This window comes from Odocoileus virginianus, chromosome 9 (genome assembly GCF_023699985.2).
Source record: "Odocoileus virginianus isolate 20LAN1187 ecotype Illinois chromosome 9, Ovbor_1.2, whole genome shotgun sequence".
Taxonomy (NCBI): Eukaryota; Metazoa; Chordata; class Mammalia; order Artiodactyla; family Cervidae; genus Odocoileus; species Odocoileus virginianus.
The window spans coordinates 1,361,295-1,380,033 of NC_069682.1; the positions used below are offsets into that span (position 1 = coordinate 1,361,295).

Here is an 18,739-nt window from a genome sequence, read left to right on the forward strand (position 1 = left end):
CAGAATGACACTGAAGTAAGAAAAAGAGAAGTGAGCTCAAAGCTGTTCATTCCAGTAAACGGATGAAACTAGAGCCATGCTCCCCGGAAAAGCATCAGCGTGGTATTAAGAACAGTGAGGAGCAGTGGGCAATAGATGCTATCCATCCTGAATGCCACTTTCATGCCTCTAGATCTGCCTTTTGGGGCTGGGAGGAACAGTGCCACCTTACGAAGGAGCAGAGAAGCTACTGAGATTTGAAAAAGGATTTAAACAAAAACAAAACCAAAAGCTTTTTCCAAATGCTCTAAGCAGTTTCAAAGAAATGATTTGCCTTGGGATATTCAGTAATCCACAAGGTGGATCTGAACTCTTCTTCATTCTCTTTTTTTAAAATAATGAATTTATTTATTTCATTAAGGTGTCAGATTTAATCCAAGTTGTAGTAATGAATATACATGAAATGCATTGAATATGTTTTATAACTACAGTCTAGATGCTTTCTTTCACATACTTTCTGAATGGCATTTGTGTTAACTTAATATTTTTTGTGTTGGAGAAGACTCTTGACAGTCCCTTGGACTGCAAGGAGATCCAACCAGTCAGTCCTAAATATTCACTGAAATATTCATTGGAAGGACTAATGTTGAAGCGGAAACTCCAATACTTTGGTCACCTGATGCAAAGAATTGACTCATTTGAAAAGACCCTGCTGCTGGGAAAGATTGAAGGCAGGAGGAGAAGGGGACACCAGAGGATGTGATGGTTGGATGGCATCACTGATGCAATGGACAGGAGTCTGAATAAACTCCGGGAGTTGGTATGGACAGGGAGGCCTGGTGTGCTGCAGTCCATGAGGTCTCAAAGAGTCGGACACAACTGAACAACTGAACTGAACTGAATATTTTTGTACAGTCTCTCTGTACATGTTTTCCACATGTTTCATCTCATATCCCACGAAAACTCAGATTTCAAAAGATAAGTTTAGAAAATCCTCTATTCATCACCACAAATTTGAAATATTTCCTCATTTACTCTCAAACTTCATTGTTTATCAATTATTTACATCTGCCTTTATACTTAATGGTATATATTTTAATTTATATTTTATACTTATATTTAAACTATACTGTTTTATATTTAAACTTAATTTTATATTTAACTTTTTATACTATTTACCACACTGGCAACTAGGACATCTAGGAAATGCTTTAACAGACTTTTTAAGTAATGTATTTTAATTGTACGTTTTATTCCTTCTAGATACAAGATTAATCAAGGCATCTACCCATTTATACCAGCCACAATATAATTTTCAACTTTGATCTGAAGGTACAAGATTTTCACTTATCTCACAGGTACTCCAAGTGCTTAATCACTGTAAGAATTTAAAGCTGTAACTAATACCTGCAAAGAGAACCTCTCTATTGCAGTATAAAATGAAATTTGCATAAAAATAGGTAGCTTACTTTCTCCTTTATTCTCTTTTCTCCCTCTGTGGTAAATAGAGTAAGCCCTCTCCCCAAAACATCCATGTCTTAAACCCTGCATGCATTCATGCCCATGTCCGACTCTGTGCGACCTCATACACTGTAGCCCACCAGACTCTTCTGTCCACAGAATTTTTCAGGCAAGAATATTGGGGTGGGTTGCCATTTCCTACTCCAGGGGATCCTCCCAATTCGGGGATCAAACTGCAAGTTCTGCGTTGGCAGGCAGATTCTTTACCCTTGCACCACCTGGGAAACCCCTAGAACCTGAGTATGTGCCCTTTACATGACAAAAAGGACTTTTTGCAGATGCAGTTGAAAATTTTGAGATTTGGGAGATTATTTTAGATTATCTAGGTGGGCCTAGTGTAATCACAAGTGTCCTCAAGAGTGGAAAAGGGAGGAAGAAAAGAAAGTCAGAGTGATGCCGTGTGAAAAGTTTTGAAGAGGGAGGAAGTGGGCCGTATGCCACATGTTGTGGGCTGGGCCTCTAGAAGGTGGAATAGGCAGGGGGTCTCTTCCGGAGCCTTCAGACATGGGCGGCCCCTTGATTTTAACCCAGGAGACCCACTTCAGATTTCCAACCTACAGAAATGTGAGATAATAACTTTTTGTGGTTTTAAGCCACCAAAATTATAAGTAATTTGATATTGACACAACAGCAGTAAAAAACTAATATTCCTCTCTTCCTCCTTTATCTTTTAGCAAATATTTATTAAGAACTTATCCCTACTAAACCTTGCAAATGAAAAGAAAAATGAGATGATTGAAAAGTATAGCTGTTTTTCCTATTTTAAAATTCATAACTACCATATGATCCAGCAATTCCAGTTATGGGTATTTTTTTTTTAAGAAAACAAAAAGACAAACTTTAAAAGATATATATATATATATATATATATACATATATATATATATACCCCTATGTTCATTGCAGTACTGTTTACAATAGCCAAGATATGGAAGTAAACTATGTATCTACTGATAAATGAATGGATAAGGAAGATGTGGTTAATGGAATATTAACCAGAAAAAAGAATGAGATCTTGTTATTTCTGACAACACAGATGGACCTCAAGGGTATTATGGTAAGTGAAATAAGTCAGACAGAGAAAGATAAATGCCATATGATTTCATTTTCATGTAGATTTAAACAGTAATACAAAAGAAAAAACATAACAAAATAGGGCCAGACCAATAGATGAAGAGAAGAAACTGGTGATTGTCCAAAGGGAAATGGGTGGGGCAAGAATGAAATGGGTGACCCCACGGACTGTAGCCTGCCAGGCTCCTCTGTCCACAGAATTTCCCATGCAAGAATACTGGAGTGGGTTGCCATTTCTTTCTCCAGGGGATCTTCCTGACCCAAGGATCAAACTTGTATCTCCTGCATTGGCAGGCAGGTTCTTTACCACCGAGCCACTACCGAGCCACTAAGGAAGTTGACAAATGTGGATATAATTTCCAAGATAGATTAAATTTAAAAAGCAATGTGCAAGAAGTAGGAATAATTCACGTATATAAGTTGGTATGGTAAAGACTCACAGGCACAGGAACATGATTTCCTCCTGGTACTTGGAAGTAGGAAGCAGTCCTTATTTTTCACTTATATCCTTTTTACACATGTTGAATTTTGTATCTTGTGCTTGTATTACCTATTTTAAAAATATACACTGTTACTTCTTTTGCAAGAAAACAAAGAGCTGGAACCCTAATTTTTGCCCTCCAGAGTCTCACACTCCTTTAAGGTGAAACAGATACACAGATAAGTCTAAACAGTGAGGCAAGTGCTATAAGAATAGAAATGCAAGGTGCTTTGGGGAAACATAAGAAGCTTAATTCCTCCTGGAGGGGTTGGAGAAACTGAGCCTTGAATGGAAAGAATGATTTAAGAGATATTTATACAACAGAGTCAATCAATATTACTTAATGACCACTTGAGGTGTAATGTGAGGCTGCAAATAAGTAAAAAATAACTCACTGGTTCTGGTTCCAGCCCTCAGTGGATTGCAGGGCCATTCATTTTCAGCTCAGCAAACATGTATTACCACCTCACTGTGTTCCTAGCACCATGTTGAGCCCTGAGGATGAGAAATTAGATAAGTAACGGTCCCTGCCATCAGAGAATGTGAAGGTGAATAATGTGGGTTGGTTGATTGCAATGATGGCCTCAGTCATTCACCCTTCCCTTTGCAGCACCCTCCCCTCATGGACAGTTTACAGTGTCCTGGCCCTAAATGTGAGACCCAACCCAATGACTCAGCCAGGGCAATGACATGTTGCAGACAGGATGTATAAGCTGGGATCCCAGTATGCCATAGACCTGAACAAATCACAACAACATGTCTGAGGTTTAAAATATGCATCCATTAGTTGAAGTGAGTGGATCACTTGATTCTCTAAATCACTTCTGGGTGGAAACTTGTAAAAATCCATTATTTTTATCTTGGCTACCACGAACCACAATGGCAAAAATGACTGAAAGAGGAAGATCAAAGAAATTAATTTTTTTGTGTAGGAGAAAATGTTGGTTTTCCTGAGACATAGAGGAACAATCAATTTAGCTGAATTTTGCTTTTGTGCTTTTGTTGTGATTCCAACCACATGGAGTCAGTGAAGGAAAGAAAAGAACATTGAGTCTTGTTGAATGTGCAATTGATATTTATATTGTAAGTTAATGCATTTTTTAATCTTATTACTGCATAACAGAGATGGTAGGAATGAATCATTGTTTTTTTTTTTTTTAAACTGATTTGTTCACATTGAAAAAATGGAGAGAAACAAAACTATGCAATTAGGCCAGCAGTTTAGCAGCCTCATTAAGTGGTGTGTATATTTTCCATACGCTCTCATTTCATTTTATGTAATCTTACCATAAACATCAGGAAAGTAAAAACAGTGCACTCATTTATAAATCATATCTTATAGGTTAAATGCTGACATCCATGTCTGAGGCTTTCTAATTTAAATGTAACAGCATCTATTTCTTACACTTCAAGGAAATCCATTACAAATGTTTTAGCATCAGAAAAAATAATTTCATTGTCCTTTGACTTACTGGGGAAAAATCCTTCATTTTTTTATCCAGAAACATGCCATAATTTTATTTGTGCTTTTGAGTAAAACAGTGATGAATTCACTTTATCATGACACAGAATAATCTTTATTTTCACAAAACAATCCATTAAGTATTGAGTACTCAGTATACTATTGTACCAGTAATAAAGTGTACACGAAGAAGTAGGACAAGAGTGTAGGATTGGCTTTCAAGGACCTTTAAGTGCACTTCAGAAGCTTCCCTGGGAGCTCAGCTGGTAAAGAACCTGCCTGCCAATATAGAAGATGCAAGAGATGCAGGTTTGATCCCTGGGTGGGGAAGACAGCCTAGAGAAGGAAATGGCAACCTGTTCCAGTATTTTTGCCTAGAAATTTCCATGGACAGAGCCTGGCAGGCTACAGGCCATGGAGTCACAGAGTTGGACACGACTGCACAAACACACACATACACAAGTGCAATTTAAAAAAATCCCTGAAAAACTTTACCATCACAATAGATTGGACGAATACATTTTGATGCACTCATACAAGACTTCCGTGGTGGCTCAGAGGGTAAAGCATCTGCCTACAATGTGGGAGACCTGGGTCTCATACAAGGATATACAACAATGTAAAGCAACAAACTATAGGTATAGGCTGCAACGTGGATGAATCTCACAGACACAATAAGAAGCCAGGTACCAACCATATTCTGCATGGTTCCATTTACATGAAGTTCAAAAACAGAGAAGACAATTCAGTGGTGTTAGAATAGTGATTATCTGTGGTGGTGATGGTGGTGGTGGTGATGTGTGTGTGCATGCATGATTTTGACCAGGAGGGAGCATGAAACTTGGGAATGCTGAAAATATTTTAACATTTTGATCCAAGTGGTGGTCATATAAGTAAGTATATTAGTGAAAATTCCTCAAACTCTTTTCATGCTTTATTGCATGTTATACTTTCATAAAAATGCATATGTTATACTTTCATAAAAACAGTGATCATCAGTAGTAGCACCATGATAACCACCATTATCATCACACAGTAGGTTGGAACCTCTACATTCTTGTCAAATTCTAAGCCTAGCTCACACTTGGAAAATTCTCTTAAGTCAGGTTGTTTGGAATGAACTTAAATGCTCTTCTCTATTTTTCCATCTTCCCTTCACACTCCAATCAACAACTGATTTAACAGAAAGTTTAGTGGGTCCCCCCAACCCCAACTGCCACTGTATTCCTCATACACTGACTCTTGGGCCATTTTCTTCACCTCCACGTTCTTGGGTTCTCAGTGTCCCTCACAGGTTTTAGTGAAGCCAGACGCTCAAGGTTAGGGAGAAGGTACCTTGAGACAGAGATAGCCCAGTCAGGTTGTTCTGTGCTGCTCACTTTTCAAAGATTATGTTCCTGATTAAGGCAAACTGGACAAATGGGGCCAGTGGTGATCTTTTCATTTACAAAGGACAACAAGTCAAGAGCTCGGTGGAAGCTATGATTAATGTATCACTTTAAATCAGGACAGGAGATGAACTGTCCTTTCTCTAAAAAGAATGCAATGTGATCTTTGGCAAATACAGGTGTGACTATTAAAAGTCCTCCTGTTCCTGGTCCTCCTCTCAAAGCAAGAATAACAGGTAAGACTTCATAAAACTAGAAATAAGAAGCTGGTTGCACTGATGTTTCTCTTTGGCCCTTGTGGTGAATGTTGTGGTGAATGTTAATTCTCCTAAGTACAAAGGCAAGGCATGTTCAGGGATCCACATACTTGAGAAAGTACCAGGTCTAGGGATCCCCTCGCGGCAGAAACAGCTCCATCTTATCTGCCTCCTTCCTGCCAACTTTTCGCCTGACTGGGACGGGCAACTTTCTCAAGTTTCTCTGTATTTCGGTAGACACTGTGGAAAGCTGCTGGGTGCCTGGCTTTCTTGTGGGTGCCCCACCGTAGGGTGGCCTTCCTGGCAAGTGAACCCCAACAAGAAGATGCACTGGGCTGAACTACCATGGAGAGAACCAGGGGCTTTGGGATAAAAGGAACACTCTGGAGGAAGGGACCCGGAAGGAGGTCCAGAAGGACCCTCCAAGAGCCTCACGTTCTCCACGACAGAAAACTAGCGTAGGGACAACTGCCCAGTGTCACTGGTCACAGTGAGCCGAGCGGGGAGCACGATGGCCACAGGATACAGACACTTGTCCCTTTCCTTCCTCTTTCCTGCCCAACATGCTGGAAGAACTAGACCTTACGGCAGGGGCAGGGGGCAGGTGAGACAGTGTTTAAGGACCAGATCCTGTGCCGCTGGCCTTCCACTTCAAGGAGTAAAGGATGGAGCTAGAGCCTTCCTCGGGGATTAGATGGGATTAAATTGAGTTTGAGGTTGCAGATTTAATACAGTCTGAGTTTTAAAACTGAAAACGGGCACATCCCTGGTGGTCCAGTGGTTAGACATGGCTCATGCACTGCAGGGGTTGTGGGTTCCTTTCCTGGTCTGGGAATCAAGATCCCACAGGCCAAGTGGTGTGGCCAAGAAAAAACAACCACCTGCAAATGATAAAATCTGCCCATGAAGAACCGCGGCTCTGTCCTGCTAACGGGCTCCCTTTCTGCACTCTCAACCCTACACGCTTTCTCAACGCAAGCTCTCTGAACGGCTGGCCAGATCACGGCCACACTCTGCACAGCTTGCCCTGGCCTTCCAGCACACTGAGACTAAAGTCCAAAGCGCTCTCTGTGCCCTCGCCTGGTCTGCCCCCGCTGCCTCTGTGACTCCAGTTCCCCCCACTCAGCACCTCACTCTGCCAGCCTGGCTTCTTTCCTGTTTCTTGAGCATGCTAGGTACATTGGGTCTCAGGGCCCTTCTTATCCCTCTGCTGGAAACACTGTTCCCCAGATATGCACCTCTCTTTGTTCCATCCTCCACAAAAATGATGCATCCTCAGAGAGGCCATCTCTGATCTCTGGCTAAAAATAGCAGTCCCCTGTCCTACCACAAAATCCTTTTGCTTTTCTGTCATAGTTCTCAGTACTACTTGATGGTATATATTATTTATTGTGCATTTCCTCTGATAATATCTAAGCCTCATAGGGGCAATGATTTTGTCTCTTTTATCTCAATATACTGGGCAAAGAGTGCCTTGTATATAAAAGGTTTCAAAAATGTTCGTTGAGTGAATGACTATCTGAAATGTTATTAAAGAAGAGTGAAAGTGAAAATGCTAGTCCTGCAGTTGTGTCTGACTCTTTTCGACCCCATGAACTGTAGCCCATCAGGCTCCAAAAGAATCGAACTGAACTTTGTACTTCAAAATAACATCTAACTATTTAAACCTTCTAAACTGAGATACCTTAGTAAATAATATTAGACTGAAGACCTAGCAATAACAACAAATGTTGCTGTGAGTTGGTTTACTAATATGTAAAATTAAAGATTTTAATTGTGAACCCTAGGGCAGTGGGGTTACTTTTATGGAAGTTGGTGTATGTAGTAGGTTGGGGAAAAAAAACTAAAAACCATAAAATAAAACCTTTCGATTTTTCTCCTCCTATCAAAAACTGAAGTGCACCATTTTTCCATTCTTTGATTCTGGACATGACCATGTGACTTTCCGAGGATGTTAGGAAACAGGTATGAAATGTTGTTTTAAACTGGGGCTTGCATTGGGAACCAGGATCTCACCATATGGAGAAAACACCCTGTCATCTTAGCCAGCGAGACAACACTACAAACGCCACATGTCTCCATCTGCTTGAGTGGAACCAGAGAAAACAGCAGACAACTGCTCTGCTGATTCGGTGGAATGGCTGTTAACTTTAGGCCACTAAGTTTTTGTGTAGTTTTTACACAGCAAGGGCTAACTGATATACTATATTTGGGAGTACTATGTACTAAATTAAGTCCCACTGTTAACACAATCAGGACACACAGATGACATCTAGCTCATCTGTCAACTGGTGATATGTGGAGAAGACAGAACTCACACAGGAAGTCCTCCAGAACTGGGTTTGAAATTACGCTACTTATCGGCTGTGTGAGCAGTTGGCTGGGGCAAACTGCCTAGCTTTTTTAAATCTTAGTTAAATATAAAACAGAGAACATGCCCAAAATACTGACCCAACCTCCAAGTCTGATCTGAGGGCCAGCAACATCATCACCTTGTGGGAGCCGTCAGACACACAGACTCTGCGGCCCCACCCCACACCTGCTGAATCAGAATCCGCACTTTGACAAGTTCTGCAGGTGACTCGGGGGCCTGGGGAGAGCCGTCAGCGCCGCGGCGTCACTCAGAATCACCACAACGTGAAGACCTCCAACGGGGAAGAGTCCCGCCGCCTTCCCCTGTCTCCCAGGGAATAGCCTAGGCTATTTTTCTGGGCTTCCCCAACATGCAGCCAGGCTCGGCGGCTTCTAGCTTTTCTTAGGGCCCAGCTCAAACTGCAGTTTAGGGTTTTAGCAGGAGTCGTCAGCGGGCCCTCAGCCCCCTCCCGCTGAAAGATGCCAAGTTGGTAAACTTGTGATTACCCTCCTCTCAGCTGGGCCTGCAAGAGGTCAGGCTGTGCCAGGGGAACAAGCCTTTCGGGTGTGCAGTCGCCCCTCGTCCTCGGGGCCTGGCTATGGTTCGCGCCCACGTCCTGCTCTCACTGCTCGGCCCGCAGGGGCTGCCAGGCTCGCTCTCTGCTCCCGGCCGGCGGGACCCGCTCCCGGGCTGAGCATGCCCAGTGCGGCCGCGAGTGCGGCCCGGTCCCCAGTGCGCAGGTGCCACGTCTCCGGGTTTTGGTGGCCGCCGGCCGGAGAAGGCGGCGTGGCCTCAGGGAGGAGAGTCCTCCCGGGAGGGAGTCCTGGAGCCGCGCGCTTGAGGTCCACACAAAGGGTGATGCTGGAAGGAGCGCCGTGGGACCCCTTAGTGGGGGTGACTCGGAGTCACCTGGGGTCCGAGGCGAGCTTACGCCCCAGCATCCCGGGCGCCGACGTCTGGGGCGGGGGCGGGGGTGGTTGCGTCCCTGGGTTGCACTTGGGGGAAGACTTTTTGGAACCACTTAATCTTTCGGTGGCTCAGTTTAAGCCTCCGGGGCAGGGGGCGGGGTGGGAAGGAGAGAGAGAGGAGTATTTGCTTTGGAAGATTGTTTCAAGGATTCTAGGAATAAAAAGCGTTTAGGATAGTGCCTGAAGCGTTGTAAACGCCTGACGTGTTTCCTAAACAAAATATAAACAAATAAACCACCCCCCCCCCCACCCCCGCCAACGGCTATGGGTCGTCAGCTGTCGCCAGATCTGATCCCTCTCCGCTCTCCTAACCCCCTACCCACGGCCCGTCTCCCTCCGGGATACCCCCGACTCCTCACAGGTGCTGCTCGGGAGGCGCCACCCTGGGCGCCCCCCGACCCAGCACCGGGCTGGCCTGGCGGCGCCGGGAGCCCCGGGGGCGACCGGGGAGACCCCGCAGAGCCCGCCGCGGGGCGGCTTCCCGGACGCCCCACCCACCGTTTCCGGGCGAAGCCCTCCACCCCGCCAGCCCCAGGCCCCCAGCGCCAGGGCGCCCTGCGCCCGCCGGCCCCCTCCCTGCCCCGCGGGATCGCGGCCGGCCCGGCCCCTGCCCACCCCCAGCCGGCCGGGCGCGCCGCACTGGGCATGCTCCGTAGCCCGGGCAGGTTGGGGCTGCGAGGCGACGGCTCGGGATCCGGAGCCGGGAGGCGAGGACGTAGAGGAAGACTCGGGGGCTGAGCCAGGCGAGAGCGGCCGGCCGCTAGGGGTGGCGGGGCCCGGGGCCGGGGCGCGCCGAGCCGGCGGACGGGCGCAGCAGGCCGGCACGGCCCGGCGGCTTGGCCGGGGGCGCCCGCCGAGACCCCGGCCCCTCACGGAGGTGAGGACCGCGCCGGGGAGGCAGGGGAGGCAGGGGCGGGGGCGGGGCGGGGGGCGGGCTCGGCGGCCGGCGCGGTCCAGTGTGGAGGGGCTGGTGACGCGGGGAGCAGCTAGTGAGCCGCACCGCACACAGGAGCTCACACACACACGCGCGCACACCCGCGCGCGCGCCCACTGGGTCTCCAGGCGGCGGCCGCGGCCGCAGCTCCGGCAGCAGCTCCGGGCAAAGTGACAGGTAGGAGAAGGCTTTCCGAGTCCCGCCCGAGGATGCTCCCTCCCGTCTGGGCCCGCGGGGCTTGTTTGTTCCCGGCGGGTGCGTCCCGGACGCGCGCGCGCGCACCCAGACGCCCTGCCCCGGAGCCGGTGCGGTGCCCGGCGCGCGCGAGAGCTGGGGGTCCCCGTGGCTGCCCCTCCCTCTGCAGTCGTCGCCCGCTGGGTTTCCTTAGACTCTGTCCAGACATTTGCTGCTTCTGGCTGCAAATAGCTCGGCTCGACGTGTATATGATTATTTCGGTTGGAAATAGTTGGCACGGTGCAACGCATGTAAATGTGTATGCGTGTGGCTCGCCTTACCTCTTCTGGAGAAATAATAGGTATGATTGATTGACCATTTCCACTTAAAACACCACTGATAGGGCGGCACTCCTTGGGGGCAGTCTTCCAGCTTCCTCGGATAATACAAAAGATGGAGACTAAAAGTGTCTTCAGAATTTTAAAGTTGCCTTTCTCTTAACTAATTAGACCCTACGTAGTACTGTTCTCCCTATGGACTTTGTAGGCAGTTCTGTTACGGAAGTATGAAAACAGAGTCCTTCAGTTTCCCACTGTGTTTCAGTGCAACTTTATCTAGAATCATAAAACTATCTTTTTTTTTTCTGGAGAAAAATGCAAATACACATTATAGTTTCATAAATGTGCAGGTATTTGAGAGATGTCTGACTTTTTCTCTAAAACTTTTGAGATGATTCTTATTGTTCTAAAGCACATGTTTGAAATTTAATTTTGGCCAAAACAACCATGAAAGGTCCATGAATTTTTACTGAAAATGTGATACATGGTGGCCTGTAAATTAAGTTTTGTGTGTGTAGAGATAATCTAATAATTCTGTTTAATTATGTTTAATTATTTCATTGGCAATAATGTCATTCAGACTTTAGCTGTATAACATCTAATACGGAGATAAGTTTCCCCTTTAAAGAGAAATCAGATTCATAACCTGACCAGTAAAAGCAACTGGTGACTTTACCAGGACAGTTAACAAAGTGTCTGAGGAACTGTATTCTTCATAAAAAGTCATATTTTATCTGTGTGTGTGTGTAAAATCTTAACTTTATCCATCTAGTTTTTTTGAGACTCTTTTCGAGACTCATATATATTTAAAATATATGCTTGAAACAAGAACTGAATATTTTGTTTGCTTTAAACTTCAGTGGCCTAAGTTATTGAAATCAGGTAGAAGAACAAAAATTTATCTGGGCAGGGCCATGTGATTTAATCTGCCTTATCCATGTTATGTAATCTAAAATGTTGTGTTTTGATAGGACAGTCTTGCATATTTTTCAGCTACTGTTTTAATATATTATGTCATCTTCCTTTTGAAGTTTAATAAATGATGCCACCTTGGGAGAACACCTGTTTTCATAAAAATTCACTTTTTAAAGAGAATAACATTTGTTTTTGAATTGGCATTTTTATGGACATGAGACTTGCTGCTGTAAGTGGTAACCCTTTGCATGCAACGTATTGTAACATATGGGAAGGTACCTCATATTCGATTACAGATTACATCTTCCTCTAATTGCATTATTGCTCAACCATTCCAATTTAGTTTTGATTTAGCTTTGATGATATCACTACCTAGCTCTGAGTTAATCAGTGAAAATGTACAAGTAACTGTCAAAACAAAATTTCCAAGACTCTATTTGATCACTGGGTATACACGGATATGTGTCAGGATAATGCTACCTTTATTTTGCAAATGCACACCCACACAGAGAGCTTTGTTCTAAAATACTCTTTTGCAAGTTTTATATTGGTGTGCCTGAACAATGTGATTGATGTTAAACTACTTCTGTGCCCTGGAATCTTAAGAAGCTGTGTTTATGCCTTATGAGATGGTGAAACAGGAAAGTTTAAAAAGTGTTCAGGGTTACCAGAATGATTTTGCAGAAATGGATTTTTAAATCTGTATCACCTCTTTGAAATGTTTCATCCCCCCAGTGGAGATTTAGCCAGTGTTTTGGCCCACCTATTTTGTCTTTCTTAAGAGCAAATCCAACATCTTTAGATTAGTGCTTACTGCTGATTTTAGCAACATGGGACAGTTATATTTGACAATCAAAATGAATATGGTATTTTCCTAGGATACTACCAAAATCCACTTTGGGGACTGGTTTATTAAGAATTGATACTATAACTGAGGCTTGCCTTATATTCAGCTGTAACCCACCTTGCAAGTTAAAATTGAAGTAAAATTGAGCTTTAGCGCTGATGTTTCCCTTGAACCCATCACATGGCATGCCAGTTTGTGAAAAGATGTGATCAATAAGCCTGTTTCTGGATTTAGCATCTGCATTTTCTTCCCCAAACTCTCAGGTGTAGCCGGCAAGCTTAAATTATCAAATTCATTCATTCTATTAATTATATTTGTGGACTTAAAAAACATACATTACTAATTAGGTGCCAAGGTTGTTTTTGCTTTAAAAACCTTATGTTGTGAAGAAATTTTATCTTTGTGATCACAGTTCTTATGTAATAGTCACAGGAAAGAAAGGTTACGTATTTTGCATATTCTCCACAATGCCTTTAACAGTAAGCTCAAGTATTTTGGGGAAGGTAAAGATATTCTTTGAAATTTAAGCTTATTGAGCAGATTGGCAGAGTGCCAATTTTCTTTGTTTTTGACCTCTTGTAAAGTACAGATGAAACAACATGTTTATTAGCATGAAGGGCCCAGGTTTTCAATAAGCTGTCTGTCACAGTGAGTCCTGTAAAACCAAGAACTTATGTGTTTGATATGCAGAATGAGGTCAAGGACTAGTGGAGATGCTTTAATGATCACAGTTGTATTTCATATCCAGACTGAAGTTTCTAAAATAGTTGCTTTTCACCTTATACTGTGAACTTGTAGGCCTTTTTAGTGTCTGTCAGAAAGACTTACCTACTTATGAGAAAATCAATACAGCTCTTCATCTCTGAGTTTCCGTGGCTTTACTCTTTGTGAGGATACTGTCCAATTCTCAGTACTGTCTGTGGTGCATTTTTCTATTTCTCTGTAATCAGGAACTATAATCACCCTGTGTAGGCCTACCTTTCATTCCTTAATATTTATTTTTCTGTTTCATAGTTTCTCTTTTGATCAAGCCTTCTCCTTGAAAGTAGAACTACTTCCTCAAGGTGTTATATTACTTACCGAGTTGTGCCTGAGGACTGGAATATTTCCTGCCATATCAATAAACAAGGATGCCACAGTCCTCAGTGATTCCAGCTAGCCAGGGCACTCAGGAAGAAGAATCCCTGTGATCTGTAGCTGTTAGGCTGCAGCTACTCCCAATAGGGGAGCCCTGAGGAATTCAGGATGTGAAAAACACAGGATATTGGCCCCAAGACGCATATGAAAGGAACGACTTCAGTAAGCCCAGACTTACTTATAAAGTAGGTAAGCACTAAATTCCTTAACTTGAGATATCTGATTTTCTTTCAGTTCAGTTGCTCAGTCTTGTCCGTCTCTTTGCAGCCCCATAGACTGCAGCACGCCAGGCTTTCCTGTCCATCACCAACTACTGGAGCTCACTCAAACTCATGTCCTCCAGTCGGTGATGCCATCCGACCATCTCATCCTCTGTTGTCCCCTTCTCCTGCCTTCAATCTTTCCCAGCATCAGGGTCTTTTCTGATGAGTCAGTTTTTTGCATCAGGTCGCCAAAGTACTGGAGTTTCAGCTTCAACATCAGTCCTTCCAATGAATATTTGGACTGGTTTCCTTTAGGATGGACTGGTTGGATCTCCTTGCAGTCCAAGGGACTCTCAAGAGTCTTCTCCAACACCACAATTCAAAAGCATCAATTCTTCAGCGCTCAGCTTTCTTTATAGTCCAACTCTCACATCCATACATGACTATTGGAAAAACAATAGCTTCAACTACATGGACGTTAGCTGGCAAAGTAATGTCTCTGCTTTTTAATATGCTGTCTAGGTTGGTCATGGCTTTTCTTCCAAGGAGTTGACAAAAACACTTGAGATGCTGCTGTTTCCCTGGCTTGAAGTCCTAAAGATTCCCACTGTATAAAAGAACTCTCAACTTTTAGGTTGTGATTGTTTTGAAGTCAACACATGTCAACTAAAAATTGAACAACTTGAGAGGTGTGAGTTAAGTGTATTTGGAGCAAAATGAAGACTGTAGGCCGGGAGGCCGCACCTCAGATGTTCTGAGAGCCTGCTCCAAAGTGGCAGTGAGGGAAGGTCATTATATAAGGTTTTGGTGAAGAGGGAGTTCAGTACCATTTTATAAAATTTTTTTGCTAGTTATGAGGATCTGATGTCACCATGAAGGGATTTAGTGATTCTCTAGACATGAGGAGATTCATTGAGATCATAAAATCTGTTCCTGAGACCATCCTAAAGACCTGTCCACAGATTCCCTGGAGCAGAGTGCCTCACTCCGCCCTGAACTCCCCCAGAGGCTGTAGAATGTCAGCAGCTGTAGCAGCGCAAGGTTCAGTCTCCACAGAGGCAGACGGCAAATGCCCCTGGTGTTCGGTCGTTGGCAATGCTCTTGGCAAGTGCCAATTTGAGTTGACACTTAGAATGATACAGACTTTGGCACATTCGTAGGCTGGGATTCTGTAGCTCCTCAGATATATAAATGGGTTTACTTCATGCCAGGGAGAAGGTGAGCTGGGTGAAAATGCATCACTGAGTAGATGAGTGAGGAGTTTGAAGCCTGTTTATAAAAATCACCCCATTTTGATCAGTTGAACAACGACGCCCCACTCCGCCCGCTCTAAATCCCACTTTCCAAAAGTCTGGTTAGAAGCTCATCCCTTTGGATACTTTTCTGATGCTGAAGGTGTAAGTCAAGTTCACAGAGTAGATGAAAGCAATCATGAGACTTTTATTTATCAGCTGGGAGAGTCTTATATTCCAGAAGATGAAGGGCCAGTAGAGGTTTTATTTTCTCTCTGTGAACTCCCGTCTTCTTTTTCTTTCCTTTTCTTTGTGGAATCAAAGTAGATGAAAGGGACATCAATCAGAAGATGATTTTCTCCACACGCCCCTTTGCCTACTGCCTGGAAAACCTGAGAAGGCTGTGTACCCTGTGACTGTAAGATAGTGTTATCTTATCCCCGAGTCTCCTTCAGGGCCTGGATCCTTTGAAATTCCACCTCTGGCCACTCAGCCACCCTGGGGGCATGCAGATCACTGCTTTAAGTTACAGTGCCCTTCTTAAAGGTTCTTCTCCTCCTGAACGAGCAGAGGAGATTGTTGGCTCCCTGATGTGAATGAAGTAGCCATTTGCTCAAAACTGGAGGAAGACATTCACTCAGGAAACTTCACTGGAAGCAGTTCATCTGGAGAGAACAGATCACAGGCTGGTGGGTTCACACTTGACGTCTTGCCGTCTCTCCCAGGACTGGAGTTCTTCACTGGAGGACACCCTGTAATGGCATTCCGTAGGTCCATAGAACTGGCAAATACATCTTTATTTTCACTTTCTTCCAGTTGACAGTTAAGGCAGGTATTGGAGCCGTAGATGAGTCTTGGCATTTAATGGATCGAAAAGGAAGCACATACTATGTGAGCCTTTGAAGTATTTTTTTGATAAGTATGTGTGTGCTGAGTCACTTCAGTCGTGTCCAACTCCTTGAGACCCCATGGACTGTAGCCCTCCAGGCTCCTCTGTCCATGGGCTTCTCCAGACAGGAATATTGGAGGGTGATGCCATGCCCTCCTCCAGGGAATCTTCCCCACCCAGGGATCGAACCTGTATCTTTTGTCTCTTGCATTGGCAGGCAAGTTCTTTAGCACTAGCACCACCTGGGAAACCCTTTGATGAATATACTTACCTGTAATTGTTTTCCTTTGTACTTCATTTACCTTCAACAGTGTGACGTTTCTGTGAGTTAAAGTGCTGGGATCAGGTGGGCCCGCGCTCGGATCCAGGCTGTGTATGGCATGTGTGAGCTGTGTGACCCTGAGCATTCGCTCTGAGCCTGCGTTGCCACGTCTGTGGATGAGAGTGGCTTGTAGGGCAGAAGCACACGGCCGTGCAGCTTGGGTGATGCTGGGTGTTGTGTTACTGCAGCTGCTCTCGGTGCTGTTTCTGTTAACATTGCTAGTATTCCTCCGTGCTCCCCCGTTCTCCTCTTCCACTGGGGCAAATGCCAGTGACTTATCCACGCAAAGCAGGCTGTGCCAGTTCACATAAAACTTTTGATAAGGGACACTCGTCCTGCCCCGTCTGCTAGTGCGGAAGTTCCGGTCACCTTTTAGGGCCACTGTGAGCGCCAGCTCTTCCTCTGGCTTTACCTAGCCCCGTGACTGCAGTTGGACAGAGGGGCCTCACAGTAACTCGCCCTAATCTCCTTGAAGTTCTGTGACCTGGGGGCTTTGAAATAGAACTCTGCGGGCAGGACGCTACCCCCAGGGCATCTGCGTCTCCCAGCCAGGCTTTGAAAACAGACCTTTTGAAGCCAGTGAGGCCTGCGGGGAGCCAGGCATCCACCAGGATAATTTGGAGGTCTGTGGGTCTTAGGGGGAGGTGTGTGACTCCTGCTTCCATGGGCTTCAGAGGCAGGAACACTGATGGCAACAGTAACAAAACCACAGATGTTGGTTGAACACTAAAAATGTGCCACTTAAAAAAAAGAAAATTCATTACTGAATTCGTTACAATATTGTTTCTGTTTTGTTTTCTTGGCCTTCTGGCTGCCAGGCAGGTGGGATCTTACTTAGCTCCCTCTCCAGGGATCAAGCCCGCGTGCCCTGCATTAGAAGGCGAAGTGTTGATCGCTGGGTCACCAGGGAAGTCCCCAAATATGCCACTTAATTTAACCCTCCCCACAGCTTTTTATGGCAGCTCCTGAAAGTATCTGTTTTACATGTGGGGAAAGTGAAGCTGAGAGTTATTCACTTCAGGAAGTTAAAGTTAGAAATGAGAAGTCAAACCCAGGCAGACTAACCCCAGAACTCACACTTCTAACTGCTGTGCTGTCATCTGCCATGCAGGTACATGTGGCTGAAAGGTTTGCGACAATAACAAATTTTGTGAACACTATTTTAAGGGACCAGGTTGAGGCATGACAGAGAAGCTTCTGGCAATCCTGCTGTGACCACGGAATTAAAATAGGAAGTTGATACATGGGCGGGAAATCTGAGAGGGATGTTACCAGATGCTGCTCCAGGGTAGCCTAGAAGTTAATTTAGTTTCCTGAAGGACCAGCTTTTCCTGGGTGAGGTTCCTCACAGTTTCAAGCAGATGTGACCCACTCTGGTTCCTCTGAGGGCCAGGCGAGCATCGTGGGGCTGCCCAGGGTAAGCTTACGCTCTCAGACGGTGGTGGTGGTGGGCACGTGCGTCGGGAGCTCTGCCCTGGCCTTTCCTGGGGGACAGGTCTTCAGATTTCTGCCAGGCGGGTGTGGGGCTCATGGTTGCCAGCACCTCTCTGTTTTCAGGGGAAGCATGAAATCCAGATGTCTTTTAAACTTGAAATATAATTACAAAACCTTTAGAAATAATTAAAGTAAAAATAAACATGTCAGCTTGTGGGGTGGCCAAACAAAACTAGAAATTAAACCACCCAGGGAAAACCACTAGACCATTCAGGTACAACCTAAATCGAATCCCTTATGATTATACAGGGGAAGTGACAAATAGATTCAAGGGATTAGATCTGATAGACAAAGGGCCTGAAGAACTGTGGACGGAGGTTTGTGACATTGTACAGGAGGCAGTGATCAAGACCATCCCCAAGAAAAAGAAATGCAAAAAGGCAAAATGGCTGTCTGGGCTCCCACTTCCAGCCTTTTGTCAACCCTGTGAACTAGAGTCTTTATTAAGTGAGCATGTTTCCTTCTTTATTTGTGCTTTTTCCCCGTGGTTGAATTTCTTACAAAGCTGGTTATAGCCATTTATTTCTAGTGGACGTTCATTTTGGATTCTGAATTTCTTCCTGTTTTTCCCCTCGCTCATTTTTCTAAGATGTTAGCAAGTCTTCAGGGTTGTGGGAGGTAGGACATGGCTTTCTCTCCTACTTCATGGGACTCCTTGAAAATAAGAACCACTTAGTGGAGAAGTGGGTGACTTCATCTCTGGGGACACAGAGGTTTCTTGCCTGCATCACTGATCTGAACTCTAACCAGTCACAAACTATCTGCCTGCTG

The 18,739-nt window shown here is 44.8% G+C and overlaps 1 protein-coding gene and 1 long non-coding RNA gene across 11 annotated transcripts in view; one reads left to right on the top strand and one right to left on the bottom strand.

The window, feature by feature from the left end:
- Nucleotides 1-3,021: 3,021 nt before the first annotated feature.
- LOC139036464 (uncharacterized) lies at nt 3,022-9,255 on the bottom strand. Its single transcript, XR_011489215.1, has 3 exons — nt 9,022-9,255; nt 3,451-3,550; nt 3,022-3,124 (listed from the first exon to the last, which is right to left on the bottom strand). It is a non-coding gene; the product is annotated as an uncharacterized lncRNA (long non-coding RNA).
- Nucleotides 9,256-10,034: 779 nt separating this feature from the next.
- Nucleotides 10,035-18,739, top strand: part of PLCB4 (phospholipase C beta 4) — a 460,969-nt gene continuing 452,264 nt past the window's right edge. For 7 of the 10 annotated variants that reach the window (XM_070471870.1, XM_070471879.1, XM_070471875.1 and 4 more), the window contains exon 1: nt 10,035-10,360. The gene's annotated coding sequence lies outside the window, so the exon portion shown is untranslated. Of the gene's footprint in view, nt 10,361-10,468; nt 10,595-18,739 lie in introns of those variants that run through there. The other 3 variants (XM_070471878.1, XM_070471880.1, XM_070471871.1) reach the window with 3 other exon arrangements.